The following is an 18,017-nucleotide window of genomic DNA, read 5'->3' as shown; positions in this document are numbered from 1 at the left end:
GCAGGAGGAGAAGGGGACGACAGAGGATGAGATGGTTGGATGGCATCACCGACTCAATGGACATAAGTTTGGGTAAACTCTGGGAGTTTGTGATGGACAGGGAGGTCTGGTGTGTTGTGGTTCATGGGGTCACAAAGAGTCGGACATGAGTGAGTGACTGAACTGAACTGGACTGAATAAAAGACACTGTTATTTATGTTGTTTTTCAGGTATACTATGTAACACTCCATTGCTTTGATACACCTACCTTTTATCATCTGAAAAATCCTCAGTCACATTTTAATATTTTCCATTTACTGTTACCATATATAATGAATGTGTGAGTATATCCTTGAAAAAAGAAAAAAGGGATGGGGGAAGGGGACAGTTGAAGCCATTTCCTTGCACACTTCTTCAGACTTAGGATATTTATGACAAGTAAGAAATGATGCACAGATATTTTATAATCTTCTGGAACATCTGTTCACCAAGATTTCTTTAAAGCTGTCTCCCAAGTTTTCTTAATGACCTCCGGAGAGCAAAAACAACCGAAAATATCTGTATATATTAATTATAACTTTTATTGAAAGACTTTAGCCATATATTTTGATCCTAAAAGAAAAATCATGTATTTCACTAAAGAAGAATATGGCCAAAGGGGCAGAAAATTCTAGTTCTTTAACTCTGAGTTTTTAACTTAATTAGTATATCTAGCTCAGTCAGTAAAGAATCTGCCTGCAATGCAGGAGAGCCAGGTTCGATTCCTGGGTCAGGAAGATCCCCTGGAGAAGGAAATGGCAACCCACTCTAGTACTCTTCCCTGGAGAATCCCATGGAGAGAGGAACCTGGCAGGCTACAGTCCATGGGGTTGCAAGAGTCAGACACGACTTAGTGACTAAACCACTACCACTACAGTATATCTACACATGTGTGTGTATATCTATAATTGTATACTTTTTGTATCATTAAGTTGACCATTATTTTATGTTAATACAAATGTGAGAGAGACCATATTTTCTAGTCTATTAGCAAATAGCATACAGTAAACTATAGCAATCACCCCAACTGGGTGATAAATAGTGTATGCCATACAGCATGTATAGAAATATGAAAAATAGAACAGAATTTCCTGTCCTTTTCATAAATTCAATCTCACATCTTTACATGTGATCAAAATTTTTATAAATACTTGACTGTACCATGCTCTCTTTCTTCTTATTCTTCGAATATGTGACTTTTCTCTGCCTTGAACACTATCCTACTGATATTTCAGGTTCAGTATCTATGTTATTTTCCTCTGAAAAGATTTTCCTGATCAAATGGAGTGTCTCTTTAGGTATTCCTGGAATATTCATACTTTTATGCCATAACATTTCTCAAATGTTGATTTTTTAAATTCTTTTTTTTCTTCTGTGACAAAACCTTTTCTCTGTTAAGGCAGCAATTGACCTTATCTTACTCACCATAGTAATCTTTAACCCTACAAGAATGTAAGACTGCCTGGCACATAATGTATTTCAAATAAAATGTTTTTGATTGAATGAGTACTAAAATCAGTCTTTAGGAGAATATCTAGAACAAAAGAAATATTTGTTTAATATGCACTATCATCTTTAGAAGATCTCCCACCTCCCATTATAATTTCACTTATGCAGTGGTAAATTAAATGTTTTACCAGAAATTCTCATTTATAAGTCATCAATATGGATCAGGACTTTCCTGGTGACTCAGATGGTAAAGTGTCTGCCTACAATGTGGGAGACCTGGGTTCAATCCCCGGGTTGGGAAGACCTCCTGGAGAAGGAAATGGCACCCCACTCCAGTATTCTTGCCTGGAAAATCCCATGGATGGAGAAGTCTGGTAGGCTACAGTCCATGGGGTCACAAAGAGTGGGACATGACTGAGCGACTTCACTTTCACTTTCACTTTCAATATGGATCAAGAATGAAATAAGCTATATGGAATTGGATTTTATGATAGAAGACATTTTGATATGAACCAAGGCCAATTTCTTGGAAATAGGATATGTATAGAAGCATTCTGGAGAAATAGCAATGACATTCTCACTATGTAGGATGGCATAAGATACCCAAGGTTCAAACAAAGATTTGGGGACTTGTTTTCCTGAGCAGTTTGCAGATCAGGCTCAGTGACATAATAGGCTATTTTTACATATTCTAGTTTATGAATTGTTCTTTTGGATACATCCCAGAGCTGAGATCCATAAGTGAGCTTGTAATAGGATTGAAGGCTCACTTGAATTGTCAGAAGCTGCCCCATTGCCAGTCCACTATTCAGCCTGGAATGAATGCTCAGATAAGCAACCTTCTAGCTTTAATACACTATACCTTCTGCAAATTATACTTTAGGTGATATATTTCATTCTTCAAAATCCTTATGAGCTTTTCAGTCTGAGGTCATGGTATGTGTTCTTATATGGTCTTGAATGTCAAATTTTTGAGATTTACACTTTAAATCTCTTTTACAGCTAATTATTTAAGGAAAGCTAAAAGGGTTGGTAATATTTCAAATATTTTTAATGTGAAAATAAGACATCAATTCTTAACTTTTTATTAAAATTTCAATTTTAAATATTAAATTATACATATTTATGGATAGATATATTTGGCAGCTATAAATTATTTTCATTATTTACCACATGAAAAATATTTCATCCAGCATAACCACCAATGATATAATTATAGTGTTTCATTTTGTGCAACTGGCTCACACAATAGATATTTATGTTACAGTAATTTTTTTTCATGGTTTCAACCTTAAATTCACTTTCTTGTTCTGAAATATCAATTACTTCTGTCTGATCAAAGTCTCTAGCAATAATATGGATTCTTAATTTTAAAGTAAGCATATTGTAGTTCTTAATTTGAGTCTTTGTCACTCTGGGTATATTCAATACAGGACAAATGAACCTTAAAAATCTTATAAAGTCATCAGTTATATAATGATACAGTTCAGTACAGACAAGTAACATGCACATGATTAGAAACACAAAATTGATAATTGTACTGCACTTTGGAAACCCACTCCAGTATTCTTGCCTGAAAATCCCATGGACAGAGCAGCCTGGTAGGCTACAGTCCATGGAGTCGCAAAGAGTCAGACACGACTGAGTGACTTCACTTCACTTCACTTGATTCTATATATGATTTCCCCCTCTATAAAATTTGCTTACATTAATCTATACCAGAATCTAAAAATAAAAATAACCTGGGTCTTGGCTCAGATGGTAGACTCTGCCTGCAATGCAGGAGACCCAGGTTCGATCTCTCAGTTGGGAAGATCCCCTGGAGAAGGAAATGGCAATCCACTCCAGTATTCTTTCCTGGAAAATTCCATGGACATAGGAGTCTGGTGGGCTACAGTCCATGGGGTGATAAGGAGTTGGACACGACTGAGCAACCAACATTTAACTTAAATGTAAAAAAAAGGAAAACTCTCTGGCATCCTGAGACAGTATTTCAAAATCATTATTTCAAAATAAGTTACAGTTGAACCTTAATCTTGAAGAATGTGCCCATATTAATACACTAACAAAAATAAAGCCAGCTAATTAAATCATACATGACTGAATTTGCGTGACTAATTCAGTATCATTTATCTAAGTCCTTAGAGAGCAAACTGCTTCACATTGTCTATAGTGGACATCCATTGAAATATCATGGCTTCCTTATTTTACAATCTTTCACATACTAAAATAACTCTGTATGGAAGTTATATAGCTTCTGAAAGGGAGTCCAGTCTTCTGGTTATGACGTGATTCCAAAATTAAACCACTTCCTCAAACTAATCATGTGTAATTTTAAGAGAATATATTTGTTTACTATTTTTATGGCTTGATTTTAAGAGAAATAGAGATAGCTTCCTATACCTTATTAGTTTTTTTGTTTGTTTTCATCCACGGAGGGCTACACAACCCATATTTCCAGAACATTATCTGGAATCTGAGAAATCAAATAACTTAATTTTATAAGCCAGCCTCTATCCTCTTACCCCCATGCCTGCTGTTCATTGATTAGATTCAAGTTAATCTTTCTATTACATAAATAGTTCCCTTGTTGAAGCTACTATATAATCTTTTCATTAACAATGACTGTTCATCATTATAAAAATTTCATTGCCAGAACCTGTGGGATTAATAATAGCAGGCACTTGAAGAGTTCACTATTTTTATCATTGGCTATGCTGGCAAATAGCAGCCAATTTTTTCATGTTAGTCCCTTATTAGCTATAACTACTTCCTTAGATAACTGTGAAAATCACTTTTATATTGATTATTAAATTTAACTTCTTAAACTGCAATGTATTAAAAGCAGGCAAAACAATTCCACCAGCTCCTAGAATAGGAATCTTGGTGATATATTTCTTAATTAATGGGTTATTTTATTTTTTCTCGCTTTTGTATAAGAATATCCAAAGCAAAAATGACTTAGGGAATTGTTCCAATTATTAATGGGCTCAGTATTTTATTGGCTGAATTTGACTAGGGAATGGAAAGTAAATCAAAGTTAATATTTCAATGTATTTGTATTGCCCTGGCATTACAAAACAGATATAGTTTTTCGGGCTGTAGCATAAAAATCCTTAATAGCAAATCCAAATTAAAAATAATAAGACTGGAATGAATAAGGGATAAGAAAGAGCATAAACAGGGACTTCTCTGGTGGATCAGTGGTAAAGAATCCGTCTGCCAATGCAGGAGGCATGGGTTCAATCCCCGATCTGGGAGGATCCCACATACTCCAGAGCAACTGAGCCTATGTGCTACAACTACTGAGTCCGTGCTATAGACCCTGGGAGCCGTAACTACTGAGGCGGTGCACCCTAGAGCCCCTGTTCCACAAGCGAAGCCACCACAATGAGAAGCTCCCATATTGCAACTAGAACCGCAACAAGAGAGTTGCGGTTCACTCCGCTGCTAGAGAGTTGCGCAACTAGAGAGTTGCGGTTCACTCCTCCTGCTCACCAGGACTACAGAAAAACTTGCACAGCAAAGAAGACTCAGCACAGTCTGATATATTAATTAAAATTAATAATACTAATAAATTAATTAAATTATATGAAAAAATTTTTAAAGAGAGAACATAAACAGAGTCTCACATTTTTCCATTTCTTTAGTGTCCAAAATACCTCTCTCTGAAGCTGTTACAAGGTAATGGAGAATAATGTCAAAGCCATACTATAGAAAAGACTGACAGTGAAGCAATACCTCAAACAAAATGAAGTTAAACCCAGCCCCTTTAATATGAGGTGGGAAAATGAGGAAAGAGAATGTCCTGTGCTTACAGAAAAGTATGATTTCTCACAATAGACTCTTCCAACTCTTTCTGGTTCCTGGAAGGGCTTGTGTAAATTGGTTTTTGTTTTTTCTTCAAATGCTTTGCTATAATCCTACAATGAAGCAAACTGGGATTGAAGTTCCCTCATAGAAACATTTTAAAAATTAATTTGGGAGTTCCCTGGTGGCCTAAATGTGAGGAGATACAAGAATTGGGCTCATGAAATTGGCTCCTGAAAATATCTAACTACCTGTCCTGCCAGTTCCCCATGCCTCCCAGCATATGGTGCCTCCTTTCTGCTGTCCACCCCGAACTCCTTTCTGGGAGTGTTGAGAGTCAGCAACTGCAGCAGCACGTGATTTAATCCTTGTAAGGCAGACGGCAAGTGCCCATGGCAAATGCCAATTTGTAGTTGACACATCCTTACTCAAATAACATATAAAAAATAATTCAAAATAAATCAATGACCTATATATAAAAGTCAAATTATAACACTCAAAGAAGAAAACATTTGGGTAAATCTTTGTAACCTTGGGTTTTCCAATGGATTATTAAATATGATAGCAAGAGCAGAATCATCAAAATTTTTAAAAATAGATAAATTGGACCTCATAAAAATTAAAAACACCAAAGGACATTATAAAGAGCAAGAAAAGACAAATCACAGAATGGAAGAAAATATTTGGATATCATATACTGGATAGGGATTTGTACCTAAAATAGAACCTGCCATTTGTGACAACTTAAGTGTTAGTCACTCAGTTGTGTCTGAGTCTTTGCAACCCCATGAAACCTAGTCCACCAGGCTCCTCTGTCCATGGAATTCTCCAAGCAACAATACTGGAGTGGGTAACCATTTCCTTCTCCAGGGTTTCCTGACCCAAGGGTCGAACCCAAGTCTCCTGCATGGCAGGCAGATTCTTAACCATATGAGCCACCAGGGAAACCCTGTGACAACATGAATAAACCTTAATCTTTTGGATTTCTGGAACCATTTTCAACATATTTTCTCATAGGCTTCCCCACACCAATTAACAATATCTACATGGTGATTCATTGGAAAAGACCCTGATGCTGGGAAATATTGAGGGCAGGAGGAGAAGGGGGCAACAGAGGACAAGATGGTTGGATGGCTTCACCAACTCAATGGACATGAGTTTGAGAAAACTCTTAAGCGATAGTGAAGGACAGGGAAGCCTGGCATGCTGCAGTCCATTGGGTCGCAGAGTTTGACATGACTGACTGAACAACATGGTGATAGCATCAGATTCCACACATAAAGGGCTTAATCCTACAACTGCCCCACATACCCACATACATTTCTGAGACCAGCGGCAAGCCCAGGTTGCTATCTGTACTTCTGAGACATTGGCTATCCATCAGAGGGTCCCTGGACCCTCTTTATCCTTAGGTTATTAATTTGCTAGAGCTACTCACAGAACTCAGGAAACATTTTACTTACTGATTATCAGTGTATTATAAAAGGGTGTAACTCAGGAACAGCCATACAGAAGATGCACATAAGACAAGGTATATGGGAATGGTGTGGATCTTCCATGTTTTCTCCAGGTCTGCCACTCTTCCCTAATCTCCATGTGCTCACTCAGAAGCTCTCCAAATTCTGTTCTTTTGGGGATTCTTATGGATGCTTCATATTGTCCCAGAGGTCTCTGAGGTCTCATTTCTTTTGATTCTTTTTTCCTCTCTGCTTCATTTATTTCCACCATTTTATCTTCTACCTCACTTATCCTATCTTCTGTCTCCGTTATTCTACTGCTGGTTCCTGCCAGAGTGTTTTTGATCTCATTTATTGCATTATTCATTTTTAATTGACTCTTTTTCATTTCTTCTAGGTCCTTGTTAAACATTTCTTGCATCTTCTCAATCCTTGTCTCCAGGCTATTTATCTGTAACTCCATTTGGTTTCAAGATTTTGGATCATTTTTATTATCATTATTCTAAATTCTTTTTCAGGTAGATTCCCTATCTCCTCCTCTTTTGTTTGGCTTGGTGGGCATTTTTCATGTTCCTTTACCTTCTGGCTATTTCTCTGCCTTTTCATCTTTATTAGATTGCTGTGTTTGGAGTGGCCTTTCTGTATTCTGGTGGTCTGTGGTTCCTTTTTATTGTGGAGGTTTCTCGCAGTGGGTGGGGTTAGACGATTGGCTTGTCAAGGTTTCTTGGTTAGGGAAACTTGCGTCAGTGTTCTGGCATGTGGAACTGGATTTCTTCTCTCTGGAGTGCAATGGAGTGTCCAGTAGTGAGTTTTGAGATGGGTCTATGTGTTAGGTGTGACTTTGGGCAGCCTGTATGTTGACGCTCAGGGCTATGTTCCTGTGTTGCTGGAGAATTTGCATGGTATGTCTTGCTCTGGAACTTATTGGCTCGTGGGTGGTGGTTGGTTTCAGTGTAGGTATGGAGGTTTTTGGATGATCTCTTATTACTTAATGTTCCCTGTAGTCTGGAGTTCTCTGGTGTTCTCAGGTTTTGGGCTTAAGTCTCCTGCCTCTGGATTTCAGTCTTATTCTTCCAGTAGCCTCAAGACTTCTCCCACTATACAGCACTGATAATAAAAACTTCTACGTTAATGGTGAAAAGATTCTCCACTGTGAGGGACACCCAGAGAGGTTCACAGAGTTACAATAAGAAGAGGAGAGGGAGGAAGGAGATAGAGATGAGCAGGATGAGAAAAAGAGGTACTCAAGAGGAGAGAGACAGATCTAGGCAGTACTCTGTTCCATAAGTGTTCTCCGTAGCCCAGAACACCCACAGAGATTCGCAGAATTGGATTGAGAAGAGAAGGGGGAGGGAGGAAATAGAGGTGATCTGGGGGAGAAAAAAGTGAGTGAAAAGGGGTACAGAGTAATCATCACACTCCTGAGTAAAAATGGGTACTGAATATTGGATTCTTAAATGTCCAAAAATGATATCAAATACTGAAAAGCAAAGATTAAAAATCTAGAGTAGAGGTTAGACTCTTAAAAATACAATATTAAAAACAAAAACAAAAACAAAAAAATTTAAGAAATATATATGAAGTTCGCTTTAAAAATAGGGTCTTTTTTTTTGCATGGTTATAGTGAAATGAAAATGAAAATTAAGGAGTAATAGAGGAATAATAGAGGACTTTAAAAGAATATAAAAGAAAAAAGAAAAAAATTTAATTAAAAAATAGTAAAAATATATGAGAATGAAAATGAAAATTAAGGAGTAATAGAGGAATTTAAGAGAAAAAAAAGAAAGGAAAACAATTTTTTAAATTAAAAAATAGTAAAACTATATGAAAATGAAAATTAAGGAGTAATAGAGTACTAATAGAGGACTTTAAAAGAAAATAAAAGAAAATGAAAATTAAGGAGTAATAGAAGAGTAATAGGGAATTTTAAAAGAAAATAAAAGAAAAAAATTTTAAAAAGAAAAAACAGAAAAGAAAAAAATTTTAATTAAAAAAAATAGTAAAAATATATCTAGGAATTTCTCTGGAGCTGTTGTGGGCAGTGTGCATTCGGTTCAGTTTCAGATAGCTCCATGTTCCAGCTTACACTTCTCGATATCTATAGGCCTCTTCTGGTGTAGTTGGTGTTAACTACAGGGATTTTAATCTGTTGCACCAGTCACTTCTGAAGTGGTTCCGTTTGTTTATTTGGCTCTGTTTGCTGGTCTCTACAGTGTCTAATTTCCACCCTGACGCCAGTGGGCGGAGGTGGTCCCTTGTTTAGGTTCGCTTGTTCAGTCATGCTGTGGGGAGGGAGGGGCGCTGCAGACAAATGTCACTGGTGTGTGTGGGGAGCACTCGCGGTGTTCCAGCCACACTGGGTTTGCCCCCACTCATGGCATGTGTGCTTTCCCCGTCTACACTGCTCAGGCTCCAGGCTGCTCTATAGGGAGCGGGCCCTGAGTTGCGTGCCGTTCCAGTTTTTGGGTATCCCACAAAAACACAGACTCGGTTGGGCCTGCGTTTTGTGCCTTCCCCACCCGAGCAGCTCAGGCAGCCAGGAGCTTGACAGGCGCACTCTCCCCGGGTGCGGTGCGCCTTCTCCCCTCCACGGTCCCAGCCTCAGTTTCCGCGTGCACCGGTTGAGTGCGCCGCGTGTCTGTTCTGGGGAGCTGGTCTCTAGCTGCGACCCTCCCGGTGGATGTCAACCATCCAGAACCTCAGGAAGTCTTTGGTTAGAAACTGGGAGCCTGTTTGCAGTTTGGTAGGGGATGCCATCTCTGGGGCTGAGTTTGCCCCTTTCCCCTCCCCCTGCCTCAGGCGGGGGATGGGCTGGTCCGCCGGCGGCTAGCTCTTCTCTAGAATTTCTCAGTCTTTCTTTTGTTCTGCAAACGGCTGGCAGTGTGTTTGATTAGCGTGCTTTTCGTTGGTTAATTTTTTCTCTCTCTCTTGCTATCCCACAGTTTAAGTTGCTATCTCACATTAGCGCCCTCTGATTGCCCTCAGGGCACTTAGGCCCGGTCCTTACCCTAAGCAATGCCGCCCCCTCCTCTCCGTTCAGCCCTCACTTACTGGTGGCGCATGCGAGCATCTGGGGTACTTTTCTGCTGGGAGTTGCTTTTAGGCATGTAATCTGTGGGTTTTATTTATTTTTCCTCCCAGTTAGGTTGCCCTCCGAGATTCGAAAACTTCCCCCAGACCCACCAGTGAGAGGGTTTCCTGGTGTTTGGAAACTTCCTCTATTAAGACTCCCTTCCCGGGAAGGGTCTCTGTCCCTAGCTCTTTTGTCTCTCTTTTTATCTTTTATATTTTGTCCTACCTCCTTTCAAAGACAATGGGCTGTTTTTCTGGGCACCTGATGTCCTCTGCTAGTGATCAGAAGTTGTTTTGTGCAGTTTGCTCAGCGTTCAAATGTTCTTTCGATGAATTTGTAGGGGAGAAAGTGGTCTCCCCGTCCTATTCCTCCGTCATTTTAGCTCCTCCTTCAACCATTCACTTCTTAAAGAAGAACAATATTGAGGGAGAACCTGAAGTTATCAGCCATGTTTCTTTGAGTTGGAGTACCAGTCCTCAGCTACCCTTGCTCTTTCTAAAGTAATTCTTAGAGAACCATGAATATTGTTTTAAATCTGAGGCAGTGATAAGCAAACATTTTCTATAAAGGGCCAACTAGTATTTCAGGCTTTACAGGCCATATGTGCCCTATCACAACTACTCAACAATGCTATTGTAGCATGAAAACAGCCATAGACAATGCATCAACAAATTGGTGCAGCTATGTTCCAGTAAACCTACATTTATAAAACCAGGCAATTGGCCAGATTTGGCCCATGTGAAGTAGTCTGCTACCCTTCTCCATTTCAGATTTTGCACTAAAACATCTAAGGAACTTCAAATGATGTCTTTACAGATGGCACATAAGCATATGAAAAGATGCTTCACATCATATGTCATCAGGGAAATGTAAATTAAAGTGACAGTGAGATACCCCGAAACAGCTACTAGAATAGCCAAAGTTGGGAACACTGACAACACTAAATGTGGGGCAGTAGGAACTCATTCACTGCTGGTGGGAATGCAAAATGGTTCAGCCACTTTGGAAGAAACTTTGGCAGTTTCCTACAAAACTAAACATTCTCTTACATATGATCTAGCAATCATGCTTCTTGATATTTACCTGAAGGAAATGAAAGCTTGTGTCTGCACAGAAACCTACACATGGATATTTACAGCTGCTTTATTCATAACTGCCAATACTTGGAAGCAACCAAAATGTCCTTTAGTAGGTGAATGGATAAATAAACTGTGGTACATCCAGATAATGGAATGTTATTCAGCTCTAAAAATACATGTATCAAGCTATGAAAAGATATGGAAGAATGTTAAATGCATATTACTAAGTGAAAGAAGCCAATCTGAAAATGCTACATACTATACAATTCAAACTACATGACATTCTGAAAAAGGCAAAACTATAGTAACAGTAAAATGATCACCAGTTACCAGAAGTTGGGGGAGAGGGACAAATATGAATAGGTGGAGCACAGAGGACTTTTAAGTCAGTGAAAATACTCTGTATGATACAATAATTTAGATGGATACATGTCATTATATACTTGTCCAAACCCAAAGAACGAAATTCCAAGAGTGAACTTTAAGGTAAACAAAGGACTTTGGTTGATTACGATGTGCCAATGCAGGTTCACCAATTGCAAAAATTTGGGGATGGACATATACACACTACTATATTTAAAATGGATAATCAATAAGGACCTACTGCATAGCATAGGAAACTCTGCCTAATATTACATAGCAACCTAAATGGGAAAAGAATTCAAAAAACAATAAAGGTATGTATACATATAACTGAATCACCTTGCTGCACAGCTGCAACTAACACAATATTGTTATTCAGCTATACTCTAATATAAAACAAAAAGTTAAAAAAAATCTCTTAAAATAGATAAACAAGTTCCCCCTATATAGCACAGGGAACTATTTCAATATCCTATAATAAACCACAATGGAAAGAATATGAAAAAGAGTATATATATAAAAATATATGTATAACTGAATCACTTTGCTGTACAGCAGAAATTAATCTAACACTTTAAATTCACTATACCTCAATAAAAATTTTTTCTTTAAAATGTCCCACTCTGGTCGGGAATATTAATAATAGAAGGCACTATGCATGTGTGGGGGCAGGTGGTATATGGGAAATTTCTGTATATTTCCTTCAATTTTTTTTATGAACTTCATACTGCTTTTAAAAAGAGTTTTAATTTATTAAAAAGTTATGGCTATGCTTTGTCCCCTAGAAAATCTGATTTAATTGAAGTAAGCCAGGTACCTATGTGTTGTGTTTTTTTTGGTTCCCCTAAATTAGTAATTGAGAAGCCAGATCTGAAAACTACATCATTGAGGCATTTTCTCAAAGTGTAGCTGTGTTATTTTGGGTGGTGCAAATATCACTGGAGCATTTGTTAAGACTACAGATCGCAAAGTCCTACTACAGACTTAGGGAATCAGAATCTCCAGGGAAGGGCAGTGGATTTGCAAAGCCTAGCAGAAACCCCAGGTAATTCTTATCATGAGAAAAAATTAGAAAACACTGTCCAGGGGCCAATGTCTGCTTTCATGCTTGAAGTTCCCACTGAATGATTTGGACAAATAGCCTTCTATCTGGAGATCATTCATCTTTGGAGGTTAGCCAAACTTTTCTGGAGGTAGGGAATTATGAGTAAATAATTTTAAAGGCATACATTCCCAAATAGTTACCTTCCATATGTACTCATTTTTGAAACTGACCTAGACAGCATATTAAAAAGCAGAGACATTACTTTGCCAACAAAGGTCCGTCTGGTCAAGGCTATGGTTTTTCCAGTGGTCATGTATGGATATGAGAGTTGGACTATAAAGAAAGCTGAGCACTGAAAAATTGATGCTTTTGAACTGTGGTGTTGGAGAAGACTCTTGAGAGTCCCTTGGACTGCAAGGAGATCCAACCAGTCCATCCAGAGGAGATCAGTCCTGGGTGTTCATTGGTAGGACTGATCTTGAAGCTGAAACTCCAATACTTTGGCCACCTGATGCGAGGAGCTGACTCATTGGAAAAGACCCTGATGCTGGGAAAGATTAAGGGCAGGAGGAGAAGGGAACGACAGAGGATGAGATGACTGGATGGCATCACTAACTCAATGGACATGGGTTTGAGTAAACTCCAGGAGTTGGTGATGGACAGGGAGGCCTGGCATGCTGCGAATCATGGGGTCGCAAAGAGTCAGACACAACTGAGCGACTGAACTGAACTGACTGAGAAAGCTCTCACTTCACAGTAGAATGCCTCTCTCTTTGTGTCAGAATTACATATTAAGTCTTCTTTGTAATTCTCACCCACTCCTGGTCCTGCTATGGATCATTGCCTCAGGGTGTGAAAATCTCCAGGGCACCCACAAAGGGAAAGTCCACTTTAAACTTGAATCAAGGAAGCATAAATATAGAAAGTTTCCTGTATTTTCCTGTTTTCTACATATTTCAGTTATGAGCTATTTGTTAGAAACTTGGTATTTTGCCCCATGATGAGATGTTCAGAATCCAGATATGTGATACAGGGTAGTGGTAGGAGTGATGATTTTTATTTAATGGCTTTCTTGCCTCTATTAGACTACTGTTAAAGAACGTATCTCCTATGAAGGAGGGACACAAAAGTAAAGAAAGATTTAGTAAGGTATATTGAATGCTCAAAATGATATCTTTCCACATATATAATAAATATAAACAACTCTTTTCAGCTTTTCATTCCTAAGGGTGAGTCATTAGCCAGAAAGAAAAGTACCTTCCAGGGCCAAAGCAATACTGGTTAGTGATCTTAATACTGTAATATGGAACAGGAAAGTTCACAAAGAATATGTTTGAGACACTGGTTAAAATTAAAGGGAGAAAGTTTTATGTGATTTCTTTCAGGTTTTTGATAATGAAGTTAAAACCTATTTTATCATCATATTATGAAATATTTATTCCCTTTACATTTAATTTAAATTTTTTAAAGCATTTATTTCACAAGATGAAATAACATTAACAAAAAATAAATAAAAAATAAAATGTTATCTGTCAGATAGTAAATAACAAGGGTAATTTCTATCATATTTTATGAAGTATAGTTTTTATAAAATTTTATTTTGTAAAAATTATAAAAACATATACTGCACATAGATTGTTTTGACCAATTGTATACTAATCATCATTGTAACAAAAGTAGATCTACAAGACATATTTTAGCTCTTAAATCTTTGTGCCTGCAAGTGTAAAGCACGTTAAAATTTCAATCCTTGGAGCGATGGAGAAACAGACATAGAGAACAGACTTATGGACATGGGGAGAGGGGAGGAGAGGGTGAGATGTGTGGAAAGAGTAACATGGAAACTTACATGACCATATGTAAAATAGATAGCCAATGGGAATTTGCTGTCTGGCTCAGGAAACTCAAACAGGGGCTCTGTATCAACCTAGTGGGGTGGGATGGGGAGGGAGATGGGAGGGAGGTTCAAAAGGGAAAAGATATTTGTATACCTATGGCTGATTCATGTTGAGATTTGACAGAAAACAGCAAAATTCTGTAAAGAAATTATCCTTCAATTAAAAAATAACTTAATTAAAAAAAATTCCAATCCATATACATCCAGTGTTTTTGTTTTCTTACTTAGGGTAAGATGTTATACAAAAATAACTTTCAAAAGTTAAACTTACAGAGTGAACACATGTCAAATATTTATTTGACTCAATAATGAGGGAAATAATGAGGAAAACAACATGTGGGAAAGGTGGTTCAAAGATTTCAAACAGTGGTTATGTTGTCATTTTAAGAGAGGCAAGCTGAAATACATTTGCTAAGTTTGAGTCAAAGGTATTTAATGTCTTACTGGAAAAATAAGTTATTAGGACTAGGATTATTTTCTCTGAGAAAAATAATGCATTCACTCCAGTATTCTTGCTTGGGAAATCCCTTGGGCAGAGGAGCCTGGTTGGCCACAGTTTATGGGTTGCAAAGAGTTGGACACGACTTGGCAACTATACAACCACAACAGAATAACATCAGTATTAGTTAACATATAACTTCACCAAGCCTAGACTCTGCTGCTGCTGCTGCTACTGCTGCTAAGTCACTTCAGTCGTGTCTGACTCTGTGCGACCGCATAGACGGCAGCCCACCAGGCTCCCCTGTCCACGGGATTCTCTAGGCAAGAATACTGGAGTGGGTTGCCATTTCCTTCTCGTAGCCGAGACTCTACTGAATAGTAAATAGTACACTAAACTGGAGAAGGAAATGGCAACCCACTCCAGTATTCTTGCCTGGAAAACCCCATGGACAGAGGAGCCCAGCAGGCTACAGTTCATGGGGTCTCAAAAAGTAGGACACGAGCTAGCTACTAAACAGCAGCAGCAGTACACTAAACAAAGATACAATTTCCCAAAGAATCAAATAATCCAAAGTGAACCTTTTAGGCAATGCTCCAGGATGAAAACAGGAAGCATGCTCTTGTTCTTAACTTCAGCTTGAAGTGCTTTGCAGTGTCAAGTGTCTTATTCCTAAGCTTTTCGTAATTTTCCACTAAGTGCTGCTGCTGTTTAGTCGCTAAGTCGTGTCCAACTCTTTGTGAGTCTATGGATTGTAATCCGCCAGGGTCCTCTGTCCATGGGGTTTCCCAGGCAAGAATACCAGAGTGGGTTGCCATTTCCTTCTCCAGGAGCTCTTCCCAACCCAGGGATCAAACCATGTCTCATGATTGGCACGTGGGTTCTTTACCGCTGAACACCTGGGAAGCTAATTTGTTTTTCTATTAATAGCAATCAACAAATAATGTTCAAACATGAAGTATATAAGGACAGTTTTGGAAAATAGGAAAATCTAGAATCTTTAAATGTAAAAATCTAGTTCATAATTTTTTTTCAATGGGTGATGACGAGTAAAAATTCACAGCTATAGTTAAGTTTCATTGGTTACAGTTTTTACAAAAATGTCATGGGGTTTTAAGCTACAATTTTTACAGTATATCAGAAATTCCATCTCTCATAATGATTTCAAATTAGGCTGAAAAGTATAGATGCCACTTAATATATATGGAGGATGCATAATTTTTCAGAGTTCTTCTAGGGAGGATGTACACAGATACATTTGATGGCCTATCTTTAGGAAATATTTTTCTCTGCTGAAATTTCTCCATCATTATGACTCTATCACATTTGATATTCCCAGAGTACCTCAAATTATCTAACACACCCAGTTATTTGTTCTTTAGCACTATAGCAAATAGCCACTGAGAAGAGAAGAGTGAGCAAAAAAAGCCTAGGCATCTATCCTCATCGAGATTACATTTTAGGAAGGGAAACTGAGATTAACCAAATGATTGCTTACCTAAAGATAAATGTGTACCTGAAGCCTATGTGTGAAGTATGACTATATAGAGCCTTGAGAATGAGAGATGAGGGAAATAAATCTGAAAGAGTGAGTTGAGATCAGAAGAAAGAGTTAACTAGGTGAGGACTAGAGATTCAGTCTTTGAGAGATCTTTTTTTTTTTCTTCTTTTTTTGTCATTTCAAAAGCCTTTTGGATGAGAAGGAAGATATATGTGTTTGATTTGACTCTGTTGTACATTTTGTTTAGAATTTTATTGTATATTTTTGCCTGACACTTCTTCAACAACTTTAGAGTCACACTTCTGACCAATGTGGAATAACAGGGACTGGTTCGTCCTCTCACCTGCAACAACCCTAAACAACCAAAAGATGAAAGATACCAAACATCAGCAATAAAGGACACTGATTTCTTTTTTTGTTAATGGAAGTATAGTTGCTGTGGGCTTATAGTGGTACCCAGGTGGCAATAGTGGTAAAGAACCTGCCTGTCAATGCAGGAGACAAAAGAGACACGGGTTCGATCCCTGAGTCAGGAAGATCCCCTGGAGAAGAGAATGGCTACCCATTCGAGTATTCTTACGTGGAGAATCCCATAGACAGAGGAGCCTGGCAGGTTACAGTCGAGAGGGTCACAAAGAGTCAGACGTGACTAAACAGACTTATCATGCATGCTTAATTTCTGTATGATATTATATAAGTTCCAGGTGTATAAGAAGTTCCTTGGTGGTCCAGTGGTTAGGACTCAGTCCTCTCACTGCTGTGGCTGAGGTTCAATTCCTGGTTGGGGAGCTAAGATCCCACAAGCCACACAGTGCACTGCCTCCCACACAGAAAAGTTACAGGTGTATAATGTAGTGATTCACAACTTTAAAGGTTTATATTCCACTTATAATTATTATAAAATATTGGAAATATTTCCTGTATTGTACAATATATTCTTGTAGCCTTTTTTGTAGCTAGTAGTTTTGAGAGATGGGACATAAATGAAGTGAGGCCTAGAACTGCCTGAGCTTAGTCCTGAGAGAGGGTTTCTTGGCCTTAGAGTTTCCAGGCAGGGCCCTGGAGGGTCCCTGGGATGGAGCTTACAGTCCAGAGAGACCAGGGCAGCTATTGGATGAGAGAGTCCTACAAAGAGAGTATCCTGGAGTTCTGTAGGGGGTGGCCCTAAAGTATTCGGCAGATTCCTGAGCAGCAGGTTCATGTGAACACACATTACTCAAGGCTGGGGAAGGAACCACTAAGAAGGATTAGCAGGAACAGCTCTTAGTATTCAATCCATGTAAGGTTTGGATAAACTTCCTTTTTATCGGCTAGCCTCTTAAAGCAGAAGTGTTGTAGCCACGCGTTCTGGGAAACAAACTAACTCAGAAGGACAATGCAGATAGTGGAGTGCAGTTTATTACACCTGCGGGCCCAAGGCAGAGTCTCCTCTTAGCCAAGGACCCTGACCAGCATTTGTGAAAATCTTTTATACTCCATGTGTACATGTCTGAACCCACCACCCCAAATTCCTTGAGACTTACATAAACAAAGGAAGGGTAAATGCAATCACAATAACCCCATCATTCATGTGCCATGTGCTTAGACAGTTAAACAACTAGCCAATAATCAATAAGCCTGAGGTTACACTCCGATAAGTACAGAAAATTTATGGCCTGTCTGGAGGAAGGGGTGATTAGTGTATGTGTTCTCTTAGGTGGTGAGTAACCTGGATACGATCTTCAATGTTCCCCTGTCTGGAGGGGGTCTTATCCTTCTGTTGTCGTTTCCATAGGCACTAAGCACAGAGTTCAGAGTCCATTGGAGAGGTGGCCGAGCATGATCAGCATGAACAGGCCTAAGATGGAGTCCAGGCCCTATGAATTCCTTCTTCAGAAGCAGTAAAG

The sequence above is a fragment of the Cervus canadensis genome, chromosome X (genome assembly GCF_019320065.1).
Source record: "Cervus canadensis isolate Bull #8, Minnesota chromosome X, ASM1932006v1, whole genome shotgun sequence".
NCBI lineage: Eukaryota > Metazoa > Chordata > Mammalia > Artiodactyla > Cervidae > Cervus > Cervus canadensis.
The sequence above is the reverse complement of the archived record's forward strand: the minus strand, read 5'-3'. Positions refer to the sequence as shown.